Consider the following 23,718-nt stretch of genomic DNA (forward strand, 5'->3'; position numbering starts at 1 on the left):
CTAGTACTCCACCTAACAGAGCTCACAGCCTATCTAGGCAACCCCACTTGGCTTGATCTTCCACCAACCGGCCATTTATCTGCCAACTGTGTCAAGGTCCAAGCGTTTCTGCATGCACTTGACCACTGGCTTTTCATTCCAATTTTAATGGAAGCAGAGTCCTTTCTTCCCATTGGTAGACTGATGAACCAGGCTGCATTGAGGGCAGGGAGGATTAACTTTTTTCTTCAGGACTGATAGTCCTAAGCAGAATATAAAAGATTAAATTTTGCTTTTATCTAGGAAAATACATAGATTCGATTTCTCTCCAGTGAACTTCTCTAAGCTTCAGAGTAAGTGGGCTCTTAAAAAGCCCTGCTGGGGATCATCTTTTGGAGGGAAAAGCCTGAGATTCCAATATGGATTTATCACTGGGTACATTGACAGTTAGCAGACCGGGAAAAGGGAATCCTAGGAATCCCAGGTCATAGGTGGTGGTATACTGCGGTCATGTTGTGGTTTTTATGTCTGCTTGTTTGAAGGTTCATGATAAGGCACTTTCTTTCCATGTTTAAATAGTCTTGTAGCCTTAAACACACTGCCTTATGCCTTCATGTGCCTATGTGTGCTGGAGAAAGTGCTTCAGCCAGCAAACCTCATTCTTCCCTTGTCCCAGGAGCAGAAAGCCCAGCTAGTGGTGTGCTGAATATACCTGTCCTTTCAATGAAGCCTTCTGGAGTCCAGGGAAGACACCTCTTGTGTCATAGCACCCAGACAAAATACGTCTTAATAAGATGGTGTTTCTGTAGGAGGTGCACCTGACACGCTTTTGTCCTCTCTGGCACCAGCATCCTCACTGTGCTGTCCAGTCCAGACATTTCTATGTAGCAATAGCAGATGTTCATCTTTGGCAGGAGATAGTGGAGACTTTATGAAAATAATAAAAGTATGACCGTGTTTCCCCAAAAATAAGACCTAGCTGGACCATCAGCTCTAATGCGTCCTTTGGAGCAAAATTAATATAAGACCTGGTAGGTATTATATTATATTATATTATATTATATTATATTATATTATATTATATTTCATTACATTATACCCGGTCTTATAGTAAAATAAGACTGGGTCTTATATTAATTTTTGCTCCAAAGACGCATTAGAGCTGATGGTCCGGCTAGGTCTTATTTTCGGGGCAACAGGGTAATTGGGAGTGTTTGACCCCTCACTCTGGAATGATAAGTAAGTAAATCTATAAATGAAAACAAATAAATGTATGTTGTCACAGATATTAAACCCTCCTCCCCTGAATGTCTTGTCTCATTGTAGCACATCATTCTTAAGGCACAGTGGACTTACGGCTCCAGTGTAGGAGACTCGCAACATAGTGGACTTGAGAGGAGGCCCTGCGGAGTCAGAGGCCCGTTATCCTTTATCTGTTCCTTAGGTGTAGAGAAGGCAAGCCTGGAGGGCCCAGCTCACAGGGTCTCCTACCGTGTGGAGAATGTTGAAGTCAGGAAGAAGGATGAGATGATGGAAGAGAAATAAACGAACAGTCTGCCTCTGTCCTAGCCAGAGTAAAGATGGGAGGGAGGAGAATGGGAAAAGGGAGGGAGACAGAAGTGGGCACAAGAGGGGCATCACCAGAGGTGTTCCTATTTACCCATTTCATGTTCAGTGCCATGCAGACTTGTCCTGTTTCATGCCCGGCCACTATGTATTTATGCGGCAGCCTAACCCCAACTCCCTGTGGCCGCCTGAGCCTGCAGTAGAGCCTGCTGAAGGGAGAATTGGTAAGCTCTTCCTTGACAGTCTGGCAGTGTCTGTGTTCCCCTTCCTGTCTGCAGAGCCAAAGATCCTACCGGCTGACCCCTCAGCATGGGTCAGAGGGCAGACCTTCAGTGAGTGCTCAGTGATTCCTCCAGCTATAAGGAAACTCACCCAATAAAGAGCCGTGCCTCCACTGCCTTTGGCAGATGAACTGAGGCCCTTTCTAATCTTCAAAGAATGCAGTCTCTACAACAGAATAGACAGCCTTCTCAGGCTGAAGGATCAAGAGTAATAACCCACTCTTTTTGTTTCATTTTGATATTCTTTTCTGTGGAGCCAACACTGTTCACTTCACTGGGAACTGTTAACTAACACGGTTAATTATTAGATACTATTTGTGATCCATTGTGGCACATTCCTGAATCTTACTTTCAAAATGTCGGAGGTAAGAGTTGGTCAACTTCCCTCAAACCATTTGATTTGGTAACTATTGTTCTGTTCCTACAGTGAACGCAGCTTGTAATGTATTCCTTACTGTCCCAGCTCTGAACCATCCCTGCAAAGCCATGTCATGTAAAATGATTTTAAAAGGCGTAGCATCAAGCACTGAGCTGGGGTTAATCTTTAATACTCTAAAAAGGCTTAGGAATCAAAACCCACTTAAAACTTAGTCTGTCCTCTTCGTAAGGAGAAACAGAAATGTCAGTCAAGAGCATATTGTGACAAATCTATGGAAATGTGTCCTCCATTGATTTGTGCTGTTATCCCTGGAAAGGGCTTATAAGGGAATGTCTTCCCAGGCCAAATTTCCTTTTGATAAAACCTTGGCAAAAGCTTTCCTAATCCTAGGTTTCAAGTTTTTAAGAACAGTTTGCTGGATAATGCATGTTTTGAGGACATGATATTTTAAATATCATCATATTGCTTCCAGACAACTGAAGGTTTGACATGCAAATTACTATATCATTCTCTCTCTCTCTCTCTCTCTCTCTCTCTCTCTCTCTCTCTCTCTGTGTGTGTTACTATATTAAATCAGTTGGTCATATCAGAAAACCAGACCTTGGGCAAGTCTCTGGGCTGTGTTCTCACATTGTAATAAAAAGGAATAGAACTGTTTTAACCATTTCATACTTAAATCATTCTTTAATTCAATGGGAAAGAATTTTTCAAGTACAGTTGGCATACCATATTCTATTAGTTTCAGGTGTACAATGTAGTGATTCGACATTTCTGTGCCTTGTGAAGTGATCGCCATGGTAAGTCTAGGAACCATTCTGACACCATAAATGATTATTACTCACTATATTATCCATGCTATATATTACATCCCGTGGCTTATTTATTTTATAACTGGATGTTTGTACCTCTTAATTCCCTTCACCTTTTGAGATCACATGTTTATGTGTGCCCTGAACATGTAGATAACATAGTTTACCTCTGAGAGCCTAGAAAAATATTTGCATATATACAAGGACTATTCTCTTAGCTTTTGTTTTATATTTTAATATATGTAAACAGAAGGAGAGTTTTAAAAAGATTTAAATGTTTTTTGACTAAATATTAGGTCCACACACCTAACCCCAGTTTTCATCATCACCCCAGGACTACCAACTCCAGTGTTGGAGTTGGAAGTAATCAATTAAGTTCGTGAACTCATCCTAGAAAAAGTGCTACCTACCTCATTGCTGAATACCACTGCCATCACCTTCAATGTACTCCCCTTGAGAAGCTAATGCCAGTGCCTAGTCCACCCTTCAAAGCAATTTTGGAACTCTTTTTCTGGAATGGCCATCAGAGCTGTCGTTGTATTATCCTTGATGTCCTGAATGTCATCAAAATGTCTTCCTTTCAATATTTCCTTTATCTTTGGGTAAAGAAAGAAGTCATTGGGGGCCAGATCAGGTGAGTAGGGAGGGTGTTCCAATACAGTTAGTTGTTTACTGGCTAAAAACTCCCTCACGACAGTGCCCTGTGAGCTGGTGCATTGTCGTTATGATGCAAGAGCCACGAATTGTTGGTGAAAAGTTCAGGTCATCTAACTTTTTCATGCAGCCTTTTCAGCACTTCCAAATAGTAAACTTGGTTAACTGTTTGTACAGTTGGTACAAATTAATAATGAATAATCCCTCTGATATCAAAAAAGGTTAGCAACATCGTTTTGACTCTTGATTTGGACTGACAGAACTTCTTTGGTCATGGAGAAGTGGCTGACTTCTATTGTGCACTTTGACACGGTGTTTCAGGGTCATATTGATACATTCATGTTTCATGACCAGTGGTAACAGAGCCCAAAAACATCATGTTGCTTCTCCAAAAGGTATTGGCAACCTTCGACTCTCCTTTGCTTTTGTTCATCGGTTAGCTCCTTCAGGACCATCTTTGTACACACCTTTCTCATGCCAAGATTTTCAGTTAAGTTTTTCCTGTTTCTCTATTGATGTGTACTTGGTCTGCTATGTTTCTCATAGTCAGGTGGCGATTTTGATGCACAATTCGACAAATTTTTGCAATATTTTTTTCAGTTCTGCTCATTACTGGCCACTCTGACCTCTCTTCCTCAGTGATGCGTTCTCTCTCCTCAAAAAATGGTTAATCCATTTGTACTCAGCCATAAACTTGGACTAATATGTCCCAAATTTCACTTCCACTCTTGCTAAATTTAACAAGAAATTTAGTGGTTGTTCGTTGGCCTAACTCAAGCTCAGACATTCTCACAGCAGCACACAAGAACATGCAATACAATAATGAATGCCACTCAGCAAGACACCGCCACACATCAACACGAACACAACTGTGAGACACTGATATACCAAGGTACTGAAACCTTATAGAGTTGTTTGTACAGTGCTGACAATGTCAGCACACGGTGGCAAGTTCGTGACCTTAATTGTCAGATCTCATTACTAAACATGTCAAGTTAATGTCAAAAGAAACTGACAAAGCATTAGAATTTTAGAATGGTGTTACCTGGAGATACTGCAGGGTTCAGAAGTGGGAGGAGGAATTCTGGGCCTGAGTCTCCCAACGTGCTCACTAACTCATTACCATAAGTAGTAGTCTTGAATGTGATCTCACAGGACAGCATGGCTTTCCCAGCAATTTTCTGTCCACATCAAGGAGTGTCCCTCTAGTTTACTTTGAGCTTTACGTATATCAGGGGGCTAGTCTCCAGAAAAGGAAAAAGACAGGAACAAATAATCAATACACTCCTAAAATACGTATTTGATACCTCATGTGCCACTTCTTCCTCAGAGCCGTTAAAGGCTGTCTTTTAGACTGACTTCTCTGTGTCTAACCTGCTAACATGACAACCATAGCTAGTCCTTGCCTCCATTCTCACTTCTCAGACCCCACTAAAATTGAAGCTAATTTGTCACATTGACGCTGAGGAATATAATTATCCAAAGCTGAATTAAAAAGGGAATTTATACAGAACAAAACCAATAAGCCAAGCAGCCTTGACATTTAATTTTCTTGGAAACCTTTCCCATTGAACCAGGAAAGTCTGCACACCACACATTTGCAAAATGAAAAGTGGTATTGAAGGAGGACAAACTCATATAAACGATGAGTGAATAATTTGAAAGAGATTGGCTGTTACAGATGGTCCTTTCTCCTTCCTTTGTCCTCCCCCACCCTACCCTGAAATGGCATTTGTGCGCTCCAGCTTTTAGAGGCAGTCCTATTTATTTTATTCAGCCTTTTATCGTAGATATGGAGGATTTGGGGAATAAAGGGGAGAATTTTTAGTTATGTTTTTTTACCATCATTTCCAGCTTTGTACTAACTGTTAAGAATATTGCTTCTTGGCTCTAAAGCTCAGAGGCTGAATAAGCAGTGTTCATCTACCAAGAGTTACCTCAAAATCCCAATGTGAATTTAAGATTCGTTCAAGACTTTGGCTCCTTAAGGTGGGCGGACCATACAAAAGAAACCATGCTTCAGGATCCATTTAGCTTCCTGTTTTAAAATAGGTAATATTAGTTGCTTTAACAAAAAGTCAAAATCTCAGTGTTCTGACATGATACGTTTGTTTATCACTCATATCCTGATTTATTGTTGGCGGGAGGTGAGATAGAAGGGTCCTATTCCACATATTTATTTTAGTCATTTATTCAGGGACCTAGAATTTCTCCGTAATGTAAGTCTGCATCCTCTCAGATTCAGCATCCCTCCACTGGATTTGCTATATCTACCTGGCAGGGAAATGAGGAAGAGAATAGAGAATCAGCAGGACAGAGATGTGTGGACCTGTATCTAGGCCCTTGACTAGAACTCAGTCACATGACCCCTCAACTGCAGGGAAACTCTGTGGCCTGCAGAAGGAAGAGACGAGTTTGGTGAACACACAGTGTTAACTCTGCCTTGGTTCCCGTTCCTCTTGCTACACATGCCTTTGTTCGGAGTCCTAGTCCTGGGGTAGTTTACCTGTGATGACACCAAGGCAGTCACTTTGGCTTATCTGGTGGTTCGGCTCACAGCTGTTGGATCCTGTTTTATTCCATTTGCTTTTCTGTGGAAGGAGATGACCTTTACACATGGAATAGGACTTTTCTGCTGTCAGGTAAACATGTATAAATACAAACCCTGCTTTTCACCATATTTTTAAAGTGGAATTCTACAGGGGGTTGATGCTGACTATTCAGCATACACACCTGAGAAGTAAGAGGAGATCTCATCTATTTATTATATTGAGAAAAGCTTTCAATGGTTATTCCTCTCTACCAAGTGGTTCCTTTGTGGGGAGGAAGAGACCAAATGATCAAAAGAAAAACAAAACCCGAGAGATTTCAGCTTAAACGATAACACAAGGAATAAAGCGTTACCAAGATATCTAGTAACAGACGGTTACCTGGTTACTTGACACAAATTGAGACACAGTATCCTAGAGAGATTCATTTTTGCCCCTTAACCCTATTCCAAAATCCGGGGTCTCAGGAATTCCCAACTCAGGTTGATTCTTGATCAAGAAGCAATCCTGACATATGAAGGACTTTTTAGATGTGGCCAGAAGAGAGAAACACTGACAAGAAGCTGATAGGAGGCAAAGATTGGCGCGTACAATCCAACGTTTAGTGAATCCTTGAGCAGAGCATGCTGAATGCATAGATTGGTGTTTTATTGGGCATGCTAGTATTTCACAGGGGAAATTTCTACCCATGGACATTTAGGGCCCATAAAATGTGGTTCTATATGCTTTTCCTCAGAATCCTATCCCCAAGAGGGATGTGGAAAATGAAGTACTGCTTTCCTATTGATTATAGTACTGGCTTCATATGCCAGCAAAAGGCCGGCATTGAAAGAAATCTCCCATCTCCATGGCAACAGAAATCACAACTTTTAACTTGATACCACATGAAAAATTATTTTTTCTCTGGCCTTAAAGATTGCAATTTTGTGGATGTGGGTGTAACCTTTGGCAATAGAATTGTGTCAGAGCACCTGGACCAAGGGGCTAATATCCAGGATGTAGGCCTTTAGGACTTTTAATATGTCAAGCCTAATTTTATTTACATCAGGGCAAGAAGTGATACTTAAGCCAGGTAAGATATTTTCCTACTGAGGAACAATGACCTTTTTTTTTATTCCAGAAGTATCTCAAGGGTAGAAGCATAGGAAATTTCATTTGTTGAACTACCCTGAATATTGCAAGACCCCCAAAAATAGGATGAGGGAGAAGCTAATTAAATTAATCTCTGTTGGACGTTACTACCTTCTGTTCTTGCTAAGTCCTCCTTCTGCTGTTGTTAAGCTGCTTAAGATATTAGAACCAGTCCTGTAAGAGACACCAAGTCATCCTGGTCTAGAAAACTGAGCTTGTCTAGAAACTGAGCTTGTCTAGAAGCTTGTGGAGAAATCACCTGCCATGTCTGTTTGAAAACCTTAAGTGACAGTAAATCTGATCAGCCAGATAGCTCCAGTAAAGAGGCAAGGGGAGTCTGGTTACAAGAAACTTGACATTTACTAATCACGTGCTCTGTGCCAGGCACTGTGCTGGCTGCTTGATCTTCAGCGCCCGTAGTGTGTGCCACCTTCCTGCTCTCGTGAAGAAAGAGGAACACTGGCCCGTGCTGGGTGTCATTAGCAGCTGTCACTTCTACATGAGGTTCTAAACTAAGGGTTCAACACATTCTATAGCCATTGGTGCCACACGTATTATGATTCTATCAGTTGTTGAAAGAGCTGGTATTTCAATTAAAAAACGGTTCCTTGCAAAGAAAAAAATGTAATATGTCAGTCTGGTTCATTTTTATTCTTAGTGATCAAAATATCAAACCATTTTTTTCATCTACAATATTTGGAGGATATGTTTGGACAATATGTTTTTGAGTAGTACCATTGTAAATAGAATTTGAGGGTTGGGGTGGGAATACCATAAGCAACACAGCTATTGTTGTTTTAAGAGAAATGGCGGGGAGGCAAAATCAGAGAACAGAATCAGTTTTAACAAAGCACAGTCCCCTACATAGCCTTCATAACTAGGTTTTAAATTCATCCAAGTTTTCCCTCCCACTATTTACTAACTTTGTTTAGCAAGCAAACTTTCACCTGTCGGGATGAAATAGACCTCTTTGTAGTTTTGAGAAATGTTTTTAAAAGTCGCTGTATCTGTCAAAGTAGGCTGATTTATGCTGTGGCAGCAAACAGCCACAAAACATCCGTAGATGACAATCAGAAGTTTATTTCTCACTCATGCTATCTGCCAACAAGGATGGGCTACAGCTCTGCTTACTGTCTTCTTTACTCTGAGACCTAGGCTGATGGAGCCTCTCTCTGGAAGACTGCCAGTGTTGTGGTGGGAGGAAAAGAGAGTACTCTCTTGTTAATTAAGTACTGGCTGTTAAAGCTTCAGTCCAGAATTGACACGCATCACTCCTGCTCACATTTCGTTAGCCAAACAGATCATCACTGAGTGTGGGCAGGGAAGGAAGTCCTTCTCGTCCTAGACTTAATTTTAATTAAGTACCTTAAATTTCTTGGGAGCGAGCCACACTTTTGGTTACTTTTTCCTGGGCCATTTTTATCCACCCGGGGGCCATCTTAAGGCATTTGGAGTTTTTTGTTAAGGTTATGAAATCCACACCTTTAATTTGGTTATTTTCCTGATATTTAATTAACCTTCATTGTTCAAAGGTCTCCTCAGTTTTTTTCTGTTACAGTTTGGGTTGTAAAAAAGTTGCCTCTTCTAATCCTGTAAGACTTGGAATATCTGGACTCTTAGTCCCTTTCATTTCTGCTTACAAAAGTGTTTGTTTCTTAAATCATCTCTTGCTCGTGGCACCTTGTCAAATGCAGCCAACAGAAATCAAAGGATGCTGTTCGTTTCATTTTTCACCCTCTTCACCTAAAGCAACAAGCTCATTAGGTACATTGTGTGTATTCTACATTGTCACAGTTGACAGTTGTAGCAAATGTTTTCCTATTGCAAAATGTCCTGCCATTCTTCCAGGCTCCACTAAGAGTTTCCGCACAGGACCACTTCCTGGCTCCAAGCCAGTGCCTTACATTGTAGGGCATTTTACTGTTACAGGAACTATTCCTGATACCAATTACTACTGTATTAGTCAGGATATGCAAGGTTATAGTAACAAAAGACCTCCAGATCTAAGGAACTTAAAACGGCAAAGGTTTATTGTTCACTAATACTATATGCCCATCAGAGATCAATGTTTGTTTTTTCTCCTCCAAGAAAGGGCATGGATATTTAATAATACAGTCAACTATAATTATTGATTCAAAATGTCATTAGCTCATAAAATCTGACTTTGCTCCATTTTTATATACTTCTACTAATTCATGCATTCAACAGATACTTGTTGATTACCCACTGTGTGCTAGACGCTGTTCTTAGGCCCTAGGGAAATAGCAGACAACAAGACAAACAAGAGATGATATTAAATCAATCCTTGAAAAGTGAGCAGAGTTTGGATAGGCAAAGAAAGGGTAAAGTAGCCAACAGCATTCTAGGTGGTGGGGTCAGAAAGGAATGGAGTCATGAAAGCATAGTCCCCACTCAGGGACTTGCCCCTGGATGAGCATGGAGAACACAGGGTACGCTCTGGAGTGGTTAAACTGAAAAGGAAGCATCGTCCCCTGAGGGATCTTGATTTCAGGTTTTTGTCTCAGACCTTGGTCCTGTGATCCCCTCTGATAGGCTTCGTGAAGCAGGAGCTTCGTGAGCCAGCTGTTCTACCCAACCTCCTGCTTCCAGCTGGTGATGATTCAGACTTCATCCCCTTGTCATTGCCCAGTGGGGAGGGAGCCACGGAAGAATTTAGAGTGCAGGGGTGTGGGATGAGATCTGAGTTCTAGAAACTGAGAGATAGAAGGCAGGAGATCAGCGGTTCTCTACCAGAACTCTCAACTGTCTACCAGGACTTGGGTCCTGCGGTGAATGAACTGATTAGTGAAACACAATAACAAGACTTTACATCTCCATAGACTTACTTCTACTCTGTGTCATATGGCAATGTATTAAAATGATACCATGTTTCCCTGCAAGTAAGACCTAACCGCAAAATAAGCCCTAGCATGATTTTTCAGGATGACATCCCCTGAGCATAAGTCCTAATGCGTCTTTTGAAGCAAAAATTAATTAATTTAAGACCCAGTCTCATTTTTCAGGGAAACACAGTATCTCTTGAACTGGGTATTCCTAACAGGGGCAATTTTGCCCCAAGGATATGGAACTTGGTTCTTGGGGAGGACGGGGAGGTAGGGTGGCTCAAGTCTTAGATATTGCCATAGTTTGTGACCTTCCAAAACTTAATCCTCTCCAACAAATCTTATTTCTTGGTATATAATTTCTCTCAGGGGGTTTTCTTGGGTATCATACAAACAGCACTGACATTTAGTTCATGAAAGAAACAAAGTATATGCAGAGCTACAAAACTATGACAAATTGATGTGCTTGTAATTGGAGAACTTTGAATCAACACCTCAACCTCAGAGTTACATAGCTTTGCTTATGCCTATTGGGTGCATTGTGGACATTGTTTGCGCTTCATCTTCAGTGCTTCTGTGTGTAATTTGGGCCTTCAGGATTAAATAAAAATAGTTTACATTTTATTATTCTACAAAAATTATCCAACCCATCATTAATCACATCATATATGTAAAGAAAAATACCAACAATATCTAGCAGAGAGCTAAGTTAAAAATTATTTACTCACATAAGGCAAAGTTAAGTTTGCTAAAAATAATCTGTAATAAATTAATTTAGTTTTCTCAATTATTTTGCTTTTGAGGGAAAAATGAACAGTTTTGAATATTTATTAAACTTGATTATATTGCTATTATATAATTATATAAATTACTAATTTGCATGTTCAATTTCATATGTTATAGTTTATATAAGTGAACTGTATTAGGTTACTCTTACTCAGTAAATACATTTATATAGCTAAGTTTAAATGTTAATAACTTTTTAACTTTTAACTTTCTAAATATTTATTTAGTCATTCTTAACCCTGCATTAAATCAAAATAGTAAGCTTTGTACTTACTGTTTTTGCATAAAATAGAGATATACATACACCACATGAACAAACATATCTATGGTATTAACATTTCATGGGGGGAACATTTAGGGGGAAAAATGTCCAAAAAGTCTTCTAAAGGGGGAAATATGAAAAAGTTGAAAAATACTGCTCTGTACAATTGTGTCATTCATAGAAGTTTGGTCTTATTTTCAATATTGAGAGTTAATCTCCTCTATTTCCTCCTTGAGTGTTTCTTTCTAGATTTTTTCACCTGTAATTTGAGTTGGCTGCCACCAGATGATAGCTCTGGTCTCAGTGGTCCAACCAAACAGACTTAGCTGCGTAGTTAACATGGGCAATAGGTAGGTAGTGGACTGATGGCAAGGTTAATGCTTCTTCTCACTTCTACCAAAATAGAACTCGGTTAAAAAAACAAAACAAAATACACCATTGCATGTCCTTCTTTTTTTGAGTGGACAAAATACTGAAAGCTGTTTAGAGTAGGGATTCCATGGAGCTTTATCTCACCATGTAGCCTATGAGTTTGGGACCTGCTAATAGTATATTAGACTGCTAATCAAAATGGAAACAAGTTAACAAGCTAATTACAAAACAAGTACAGTGTCCCTTTCCAGAATACATAGTTTCAAATTATGATGGTGGCCATGTAGATGTACTCCTTTCCTAAAATAATTTAGCACACGTACCATAAATTTATGCATTTTCATAATCCTCTTTTGACCCGGCCATTTCCTCCTCCAGCTGTGGTGTCTGTCCATGGGTTCAATACCACCCTGTCCCTGGTGGGAGAAGAATGCAGATGCTCTGCCTCGTATCTGAAATTTAGTCCTCCTGCCTCAACAGCTGCTGCCATAGCCTTTAGTGGTTGAAGGGGAAATGGAAAGAAGCTGGAGCCTAGGAAGCAATGCCCACCCAACCTGCTCTTACTGAAACCACTTCCCAGGGTCAGAAATAATAGATAAGGTTTTTGTATTACATACTCATTTTTCTTTTCTTTTGTTGTTTTTTTCCCCACACACACATTTTCCCAAGCCCCTGTAACTGTGCTGTCCAATATGGTAGCCACCGGCTACATGCAGCTATTGAAACTTAAACTTCAGTTCTCCAGTGACACTAGCCACATTTTAAATGCTCGGTAGCCACCTGTAGCTAGTGGCTAGCGTAAGAGACGATACAACTTACAGAACATTTCTAGCATCACAGAAAATTCTGTTTGAATTTTCCTACATCAGTTTTGTAGGCTCATTCATGCACTTATTTAATCTGTATACTGGACACCTACTGTGTGCCAGATTATATTCTAAGCAGTGAGGATACAACAGCAAACAAGAAGGACAAAATTTCTCCCTTCCCAGAATTCGTAGTTTAATTTAGAAAGCCTGTAGCCAAATGTCAGTGTGGATCAATAGCTTGAGAAGAGAGAGACAGCACTGGAAAACAGATATCCAATTTCTTTTTAAAATCCTGGTGCATCTCCAATTTGACTTTTTTGAGGTATAGCTCAATTTTCTTCAACTTTATACCTCTGAATTTTAGATTTCTGATGTGGGTTGATTTGCAAGGTACAAATGGCTTACACATTTGATTTACCTTTAAGTATTGGCTGTTGTTGTTAAGTCTTTCAGGTTTTGGATGAGAGGTTTATTTGAAAGTAGTTGTTCTAGGATTTAATCATTTAAATCAATTCTGGCTGCCTGTGTTCAGAATTTTAATTCAATGGAAGGTCTAGGTCTTGTTGGTTGTGTATAACCACAGAAGAGGCAAATACATTACAATTATTTTGTTGGTTTTCCTACCCCAAAGCCCATGTTTTAATACAACCTCTTCATATGGCACTACTTATACAGCATCAATATTACTAGTCCAGAAAGTTGAATAACGGAAATGGGTGGTATTTCTAAATTTGCCGTTAGAAGTCAGACATACCCTACTAATGCACTCAGCAAGATCCACGAATGCTAACACCAACAATCCATTTGAGCTAATGAACTGTAACCATTTTCCCCACTGATGAATCAATGAATTATAGTGTGTTACAGTTGAAAGAGACCTTGGTGATGGCTCTTTCTGCTCCAACTCCTTCTTTCCTTATTTATTGGTCCTTTGAAGATGACAATGATTGGTCCTTTGAAAATGACAGTTGGAAACTCCTGCGATAACATAATAAATGTGTTCAGAAATTCACCGCAAAGCAGGGGTTCTCAAACGTTAATGTACATCCTGGAGGATTTATTGAAGCACACATGGCTGGACCCCACCCCCAGAGTTTCTGATTCAGTGGGTCTCTGATGGAGCCTGATAATTTGCATTTCTAACAAGTTCCTCTGTGCTTGGTAGTCTGAGGACCACATTTTTTTTTTTTAATTAAAGTTTATGGGGGTGACAATTGTTAGTCAAGTTACATAGATTTCAGGTGTACAATTCTTAAAACATCGTCTATATATCACATCGTGTGTTCACCACCCAGAGTCATTTCTTGAGGACCACATTTTGAGGACCACTGGTGTGAACCATGGGGTTACATTACTGTGAAGTTATTGAGATGATGAGAGAGCCCACATAGTTAGCCAGCCTGGAGACCTGAGGGTCCAGCTGTCTGATCCAGAGCTATCCAGCGTAAACGTGGGTTTGGTACCACCTAATGCTGTGCAAACCTCCGTGGGAATGGCTCAGGGTCCTATAGCTGCCTGGGACTTCCAGGACAGTGACATTCCAGCCATCGCATGGTTTGCAGGCATTTATTTGGTTCTGCGCTGGGAAGATTGAGCCTTGGGAACCCTGCCCGCATCCCTGCGCTTCCCAGCTGCTGCCTGCTGCTCCCCATCAGTCTGTCCTCAGGATCCTCCGTGTCCTTCCCTCCCCCAGAAGATGAGAACTTTGGCCTGACCCTGTTGAGAAGCTGGAGACCCAGTCGCACTATATCCAAAAACGTATTGCTTAGGAATTTTGAAGCAATCAGTGGTAGCTTTTCTGTTGTTCAGTGTGCTCATCCTCAAACCCCTGCCTCACCATCCTCACTCGGCATCATTGAACGCTTCTAGCTTTACCTTCTTCTTGAAATCCTCCTTCACCTTGAAAGTTGAGTGGAGATTCCATCTCCTTTAAAAACCTTGTCTTGTTACTCTGTAGGAGACATCATTTTTCCTTCCTCTGAAGCGATAGGAATATCATTTTATTCTCAAAACATCCTTGCAGCATAGCTGTGATGCCTGTTTTATAGGTAGGGATGCTGAGACTCAAGAATAGTGACACATTCTCTAATTTGTTATAATTTTCTATAATATAGTGTAATGATTTGTCTAACGCTACTGGTAGGGGGAGAACTGGCTACTGAGTGATTTTTGACATGATGTCCTCTTCCCCTGCTAAACTGCAGGCTCCTTGCGGGCAGAGATCATGTCACATTTGCTTTTATTCCCAGCCCCTGCTGCTAACACAGTGCTTGTCACGTGCTGGCACTCATACTTCCCAAAGAAATGGATCTCCAGGCTCACTGCTGCTTGTACTATGTCTTCCTGCCCTGCTTCTCTCTGTGCTGTTGGCTGTGGTCCCCCACAGGGAAGAGGGCCCTTTAAGGGTGGCCTCTCCCACTGCTGCCACTCAGAATGTGCAGCCCCAGCTACTTACTGTTCCCTATGAGTGCAGCCTTCAGGAAAAGGAGCATCACACCACGTTGGCAACAAGTGAGTTAGAGATTGTGGTGGTTTCGGCTTTACGCCAGGCTCCTAGTCTGCACGTAGCTTCCATACAGGCTTCACTGAACCTCAGTCTCTTTACCTTTCAGACGGAGCTATCCTTCATCTTGGGCATCCGTATGAAGCAAGTAGCAGGGAAAAGTCAGAGGTTTACCAAAAAGAGCTCACGCAGAATTCATGTTGTTTAAAAACTTGAATTGCGTGAGAGGCTGGAGAGCTAAATATTTAAGAAATACTGAATCACTCATTTTCTGTTTTGAATATAACTTGCAAATGTGGATTCATTTATCATCCCACTTCCTCCATATCTCACAAAACTGCCAGGAATGAGAACAAGTGAAACTGGCCTCACTGTATCTCTAGTTCTCTCTTACGCAGGGCTGGAGATCCCTGCTTCTTGACCGCTGCACATTAGAATCCCGTGGGAGTCTGATTTAATTCGTCTAATATGTTCTTCCAGGGTTCTAATGTGTAGTCAGGGTTAAGAACTGCTAGATTAGTTCTTGGTTTCTATCCCTGGCTTATCAGGAGAGCCATCTTGGGCTCCTTTTCAAATTGCCTCATCTAAGAACCTGGGAATTAGAATTCCTGAGAGAGTGACCTAAGAATCTATTTAGATTCTATTTAGAATCTAATAGATTCTGGAGGCAGCCAGATGGCTCAGTTGGTTAGAGCGCGAGCTCTTAACAACAAGGTTGCTGGTTCAATTCCTGCCTGGGATAGTGGGCTGCTCCCCCTGCAACTAAAGATTGAAAATAGGGACTTGGAGCTGAGCTGCGCCCTCCACAACTAGATGGAAGGACAATGACTTGGAGCTGATGGGATCTGGAGAAACACACTGTTCCGCAATATTCCCCAATAAAATTTAAAAAAAAAAAAAGATTCTGACCATCAGCTGTTTTGGGGAACACCAATCTTGGCATTTCTGGATATTTCTTCTAGCCCTTCCAGTCATCAAAGCAAGGTAGAATTATCAGGATAGTTAAATGAGCTACTACGGCCCTCACGGGTGAGGTCAAATGTATTACATCATTCCTGCTTCCTGGAGCAAGGCATAAAGTTGAGATTGGCAGCAGTGCTTGGATCCCATGGCTGAGCTTGCCTGCACTGGTTACCTGTGACCTTAATCCATATTCTTCGGGTGATGGATGCACCTGTTTTATGTTGGCCTACCCTACTCCTGCCCACATAGTTTTTCATTTTGTTGTAATTTTTATTCTAGCTGTACATTCAACATACTTTTCCTATCTTGTGGCATTGCTTGGCATAAATTACATACATATTTTGAAAGATTAAACCAGAACCACAGATTAAAACTGTCTTCATACCAGCTCAAGAATTACAGCCTTTAGGTGGATGAAGTGGGATGAGAATAACTAAGGAAGGGGAATAGAAAAAAAGAGTTTGAAGTCTAAATTAAAATTTAATAATGACTATAATATTGAGAATAATTTCTCAGACTGAAATTATTGCCTGTGTTGCCAGTTCAAAGTGTCCATCATGGGTTTAAATGTTTCTTCCACATGTAAAACATTCTGAGAAGAGTTTTATCAACTTGCTGTGACCTTGCCTCCCTTTCCATTGTAAAAACTTGACACATCTTTCAAAAGAAATGCCTGCTACCCAAAGGAAATACACATATTTTTAGGTCCCCAAATTCAATTTCTGGAGATGTTTTTCAGACACTACGAAAGAAAAATGAGTTTGCTGTGGACAAGAAATGATCTTTTTCATAAGCAGTGCAGTCAAAATGATAGAACGTGCTCCTTTAGTATTTGCCATTGCTACAATATCATTTAATTCCTTGACCTCAGTGTTCGGTCTTTAATAACAAACCAGAAAAGGGGAAGTGTGGTGTGTATTCTTCACCGTGCCCAAGCACCTTTCTGTCTCCCCAGATGAGATAAATGGTCTTCATACACCTGAATGCCGGAAGGTCTGTGCCATTCTACTAAGCCTCCAGCTCCTGATCCTGTTTTCACTCGGTTACTGACTTCAGAGGCTGTGGACAGCAGGACACCCTCCCCCAACAAATGCAAATAAACTCCAGCTGGTCTGGAGGAACACTCACCCAGGCAGCTCTCACGCAGAATGCACCTTACAGGCCTACCTCGGAGATACTGCAGGTTCGGTCCAAACCACCACAATGAAGCGAGTATCACAGTAAAATGAGTCTTAATCTTTTTGCTGGTGGAACATCTTGCCTTCCATTTTGTTAAAAAGATGCAACATCTGTGAAGCACAATATAGTGAAATGCAATAAAACGAGGTGTGCTGGTAGTCGATTCCCTTTTGTAGGCTTTTCCTTAGCAGGAGCTGAACCATTTTTGCCCTTGTGTTCGGAATTCAGTGTCTCCATAAATCTGACACCTCCAGTGTTTTATTTTTCAGAGATGTAAATATGAAGGGGACGAAAGGCCAAGGAGCTCTACTGAAGGTTTTTTTTATCCTCTAAAGTTTACTGAATGAGAGCCTGGAGCCCTGGGCTACTGGAGGACTAGGTGAAGGAAGCCCCTCACCTCCTCTTCCCCCCACCCGCCCCTGTGGGGGTAGGTCTGCCCTGCTTCCTCTGACAGTAGGGTTCTCTCCACAGGCGGACACCGTGCTCCTCAGTTTGCCAGAACAGTGCTCGTGCAGGTTCTGCATCAGGAAAGCCTTGTCAATCGGAAATCACATAGTCCTATTTCTTTTTGCATGTGGTCTTGGCCCACATGAGTCCATTGCTAGTATATTTAAGTAGGAAGATTCTATGTCTGGCTTCTCTTGAAAATTTAGGGAAAACATTTTTGAGAGGATGTTCAGTTTCTTTAAGAAAAAAACAAAAACAAAAAAAGACCTATTTTCCTGCTGACATTTGGCTGGAGCCAAAAAACATTGTTCCCTTATTCTTCCTAGTTCAGCAGAGCCCCAATGCTTCCTACAAACAAAGTGACAGTCAGTATAACTGTGTTCACACTGTTGATTGCTTCGGAGGAAAGGGAAATACTTCTTGCACAAAAGTGAGAAAATTGGGAAGGTCGGCTGTAAGAGCCACAAGTGTCAAGAAAAATGAAAGAGAACATCGATTTTCTTTTTATGGAAGTGAAGGATATTCCTGTGTTTAATATGTAAAACATCTGTATCAAAAGAATTTGACTGTGACAAGTCCATTATAACCCAAACCGAGCCCTACGGACACATGCAACCATTTGCGACTTACGGCATAAGTGAGCCTGAGAAGCCTTCACTTTGCCTTCCGGAAATAATCCAACACTCATGGTGCTCACGCCCTGGGATGACTTGCTGAATATCAATTGGTTCCTTCTGTTTTCTCAGTCCTCTTTATCCCCAAATAACCAAAAATGGCGTGTCTGTACACCATTAGCTTCGCAAAAAAGGAGAGATGCATACAATGTACCAAGCACCCAGTAGGGGCTTTACTTCATTTAATTCTCTCAGCAATCCTCTGATTTAGGTGTCAGCCCCATGTATAGATGATCTGTCTAAAGATCTTTTATCAGAAATCAGTGGCAGAAAAGATTTGTATTTCTAAACAAAATAAAAAATGTTCTTCCATTTATGCAGCCAGGAAAAAATAAAACGATGCTAGCTATCCTTTTTGCCTTTATTTTCAGGAAGCTCCAAGGGAAATGTCCCTTCGCATCTGATGGTAAAAGTAATCCCCACTTTCCTCCACATAATTTTGGATCCTCTTTCTGATGTCATTAATGTACTTTGATATGTTAATAATTCTATTGTACAAGGTGCCTCTAGTAGTAAGCCTCATCAGATCCTTTTGAAGGAAGACAAAGGTATAAATTATAAAAACCTTAAAGTTAAATTTATACCCCTAAGTGTAATTTCTAAATCCAATTTAAATGAAACACTGGATTTAACAAAAGGGGCTTTGGGGGGAGTAGCCCAAAAGCCTTTGGTTCATGTCTAGCTTAAGAGAAACAAACTTAAGAGAGTTGGTGAGCTCTGGCTTGATGAGTCATTATCATGCCTTCTGCTCTTTGGCAATAGTTGCTAATTCGCCCTGAGCACTTACTGTGTGCCAGGCACTGGGGCAAGTGCTTTGTATGCATTGTCTCAGTTTTTGCAGCAAGCAGATTAAGTCCCGTTCTTACCCCTGTTACAAATAAGGAATCCAAAGATCAGAGAAGTCAAGAAACTGTCTCGAGATCTTGCAATTTGATCTTGAGCAAAGTCCTTGACTTCTTGGTGTCTCTATCCCCACCTGTCAAATGGAGGAGTTTGCTCCTTTCGAAACTTCTTCTCAGGCCTGTGATGTTAGTTGATAATGTCAACTCTCCCATTCCCCTCCCCCCTCATTATTTTCCTGGAGGGCACCCTAAGGTATGTTGGCCACCAGGTGAATCAGATTGTCCCTTGTCCTAGGGAGATGTAGAGCCATTGTTCTGTTTTGATCAAGTTCTGCTATTGGCCTGGATTGTTGGTCATCTTCATTTCTGCCTCACAAGGTATTTTAAAGCTCAACTCAAATACCGTTGGTTCTCATTATTCATGGTTGTTCTATATAGTTGTTTTGAGTACTTAGCGAATACTGAACCATTGCTCCTAGGGGAAATGCAAGGTTAGTTTAGGTTCCTATGAGCCTCTGGTCACATTTTTTGTCAACTGATCAATATTTAACCTTGTTTCATGTGTTTCTCTTTAAAGATACCTTATTTAATATGTATTGTTGATTCATTAACTTTGAACTCCAGGCCAACTGCACTGTGACTCATGCCTGCACAAAGCTTATCAAAGATATATATTTTGGCTGTACGGCCTATCACTGCCTTCTTGCACTTAGGAACACTAGACAGCACTTCAGCACTATGCTTGGGGGCCATTTCAAACAGATAGCAAGGAAAAAAACCCACAAAAATGCTGAAAACATGTCATTGAGGAACATGGAGAAAGCACACTTGTTCTCAGTTTGAGAACTGAAACAGGAAGACAGATTCTTGCCTTGTTTGACCTCAGGTGGGGACACGGCCCCCTGGGCAACTCAAATTTTTCACTACTTCACACATCTGCAAGATTGCTAAAGCATCATGAGTACTGATTTGGGGATTACAAATAAGTTTTAAGTACATTAACTCTTTGCTTGTTGTAAGTTGAACATTTTTTTCCAGTTTTTCATTTGTATTTTTACTTAATTTTTATTTTTTACTGTGTAATTTTTATGTAATAGAGTTTATCTTTTTCTTATTGCCTCAAATTTTTATTCACAGTTAGCAAAGCTTCTCTACTTCCAAGTAATAGAAGAATATACACATGTTTTCTTCTAGTACTTGTATGCTCTACTTTTTTTACATTTAAATATCTGGTCCATTTGGAACTTAATGCTGATAGGTAGTATTTAGAATGAGCACAGTTATCTTTTTTCATATTACTCTGCCATTCTCTCAGTATTTATTTAAAAGTTCATTGTTTTGCCCACTGACTGGGTATGCTGCCTTTATCATATCCGAAGCTTCCATATAAAATTGGATCTATTCATGTGTCAATATCAAATTGTTTTCATTATGGAGGATTTAGAGTGTGTTTTAATGTCTGGTAGGGCTGGTAGCTCTTTCACCCTCTAACCCCACCTCGCTGGGAGATTTTTTGGTTTTATTTTCCAGGGCATTTCTGGCTATTCTTCCTTATTCTCTGAACTTGTCATTTCAAGTCAGTTTGCATATCAAATATCAGAGCTTTTTGTTTGGCTCTTTATTACTTTTTCCTTGCTATATGGACATTTCTAATTGGACCATTTTCAGTGGTCAATGAAAGAGAAATTTCCTCCTGAGTCAATGGAATGGATTTAACTATCCCATTTAAGCCACTGGGAGAGGCAGGATTCCATTAGGCTTGCTCTCTGTAAGGAATGAGTTGTTCGGGTTACTTGCACCCCTTGTTTCTTCTCAGCTAATAATCAGTGAAGTCCCCACCTGTGCCACTGTCTCTGCATGTTTGGTTAAATGTTTTCATCGTTCGCTTTTATTCAGCCTTTTGGCTGTAAAACTCCATGCTTTCTTCAGATTTCATTGCAAAAATTAGTTATCTTTGGAGCTCCTACATTATGAGGAACCAGATACCATTATTTCCTACTATACAGTTAAAAATAGGCTTTTGATGGAATCGCATGGTGGCTTACCATCCACCCAAAGCAGTACAATTGACTCAAGTGACTCGGCCATTATTGCAACAGGGAGAGCTGTTAGTTCACAACATGAATACACAAAACTCAGTCATTTTCATATAGAGGCAATTAGAAAATATAATGGAAAACAAATTCCATCACAGTGGCAAAAAATACAAAACTCCACAGAAGGACCTAAATAAAGATGAGTTTGAAATAAGTACTAGGCCCTACGGTACTTGTAGTCGGGATAGCCCTGTGTAGCTCACGATCCCAGTATCTCAGATTTATGGGCTCAGTTGTTCCTTCACATGTGAATAAACCGGCTTGAGTCCATGCTTTGTGGACAGTCTGGCCATTTCTCAAACATCTCTAAGCACTTCCAGAGATGATTGAGGGGCGTATGTTCCTCTTGATCAATGTAGACTACAGCTATTTCTCTGCTCTCCTGTACTTGACCATTCATTCATTCATTCATTCATTCATTCACTGTACACTTATTGAGTACTTAGCATAGCCTAAGCACTCCATAGATGCCCACTAATCATTACTTACGGCTCCGGTGGTTCCTCTGTTCCTGGGCACCCTTGACTTGAGACACGGTGCCTGCTCTTCCATTGCCCAGCTGAGCGCCCGCAGTACAAGGCTGGTCTGTGTAAGACTTTTGCTGAGGTTTTCAGGATACTTGTGGTGGCTAAGTATTGTGGAGGAGAAGGAAGACAGATGTATGTAAGTACAAACAGCATAGAAAAGAAGCAATGAAAAATTAAATATTACACATCTTAAAGTTTATGGGTCATCCCCTGTGGAGAATTTCTCACTTTATCCTTTATTCTTAGCTCTCCCCTGCTGCTATCTTTTGGAGTCGCCTCTTTCTGTTTCTCAACATTTCTTATTTGTCATCTCAGCCTCTCTGATTTCTGGATCACTTAACCCCTCTTAGCCTTTGGGAACTCAAACCTGTTATTTTATAATGGAGACTAATTTAACTATCTTTCTCCCCATCTTACTCATCCAGATGCTACTCAGCGGGGGGGTCTTCCGGTTTTCCTAACCAAAGAAATCATTGAGCTAATATCCCACCCCCCCCAACCCCCAAAAAGGATATTTCTCACTCTCTAAAAAGAGTTTTTCTTATCGCTAGAGCTACAATCTAAAATACTTATTTTCCTCCTCACCACACTTGGATTTGGAAGAGATCACGTCTCTCCCAAATTAATAAAACAAGTAGAAGATAATTCCAACTACAATCCCAATGATTATTTTTCTGGAATTTAATAAAATGAACTCAAAATTAATTTGGGGGAGAAAACAAGCTCAAAGAACAAGACAAACCTTAAAAAGAAAAGTAAAAATGAAGGACTAATTCTACCAAGAGTAATTTAAGCAACACTTATTGTTACAGTGGAAGCAAACAGAGAAGTAAAACACAATACAAAGTCCAGAAACAGATCTAAAGGAAATAAAAAATACCAGAAGAAAATACAGTCAATTATTTGTGTCATCGTGGACTAAGGAAGGCCTTTATAACCATGGTAATGTGTGTGTGTGTGTGTGTGTGTGTGTGTGTGTGCACGTGTATGTATCATTCTTACAAAAACAAACAAACAAACAAAAAAAAACCCAGCATGCTTTACAACATGAATGAACCTTGAAAACATGCTAAGTGAAAGAGCCAGACACAAAAAAACATGTATTGTATGATTCTGTTTTTGGGAAATGCACAGAAGAGGCAACTCCATAGATTAGTAGTTGCCAGGGACTGGGGAGAAGGGATAATGGGAAATGGCTGCTCGTGAACATGGGAGTTTCTTTTCAGAGTGATGAAAATATTCTGGAATTAGGTACTGGTATTGGTTGCCCAACTTTCCAATACATTTACAACCACTCAATTATATATTTTAAAGGCTGAATTTTATGATACATGAATTATAGCTCGATAAAAAAAAATTAAAGATAAATCGGTTCCACTTTGAGTATCATGAGGAAACAAAAACCAGCATGCCAGTAGAGAATGGTTAAAGAATATGTTCAAGAATAAAGTATTCAGTGACACCTGTTAAAGATGGTAGGGCAGACTTAATTCTGGACCATCTAGATAGAGGGACCCCTGCAGTGGGATTTTACAGTGGGGGAGAGAAATTGGGCTCAAATCCTAATACAGCCTTGGCAAGTAAGAATTTAGCAAGGGGCAGGGTTGGAGGTCATTGGATGGAGTATTACTATAAAGAAACAGCAGGAGGGTTCTGGCTAACCTGACCTCTCAGGATTCTTCCTGAAGACAGGCCAGGGGAGCCATCACCTGCGGGTGGTGGAGGATGAGGGACCTGATCAGATAGTGAGGGTGGAGGGTTCTGGTTAAATGAATTAGCAGGGTTCTTGCTAAAACTAGGTTTTACAGGGAAGTGCACAGAAGGACCCAGGAAGAAGGTTCAGGACCCTGATAAAAAATCTTTGTCAAATGTAAATTTAAAATGTTTTAAAGACAAATGATTAACAAACATATAAAATATAAATTAAAGCAATGAGATGGAATATTTGCCTGTTTACTTGGCAAAGGTTGAAAGAAATGATAAATTTTCATCATTGGGTAGATTGTAATCTACATACTGGTATCGATGAAGGTCGATTTGGCAATATACCGTAACGGGGGTGCCAAA

The 23,718-nt window shown here is 40.5% G+C and overlaps 1 protein-coding gene across 9 annotated transcripts in view; it reads left to right on the top strand.

The window, feature by feature from the left end:
- Positions 1 to 23,718, top strand: part of TMEM108 (transmembrane protein 108) — a 260,972-nt gene that overhangs the window by 98,704 nt on the left and 138,550 nt on the right. The window lies entirely within an intron of this gene.

This window comes from Rhinolophus sinicus, chromosome 5 (assembly GCF_057876585.1).
Source record: "Rhinolophus sinicus isolate RSI-liver-muscle chromosome 5, RSI-T2T, whole genome shotgun sequence".
Lineage (NCBI taxonomy): Eukaryota > Metazoa > Chordata > Mammalia > Chiroptera > Rhinolophidae > Rhinolophus > Rhinolophus sinicus.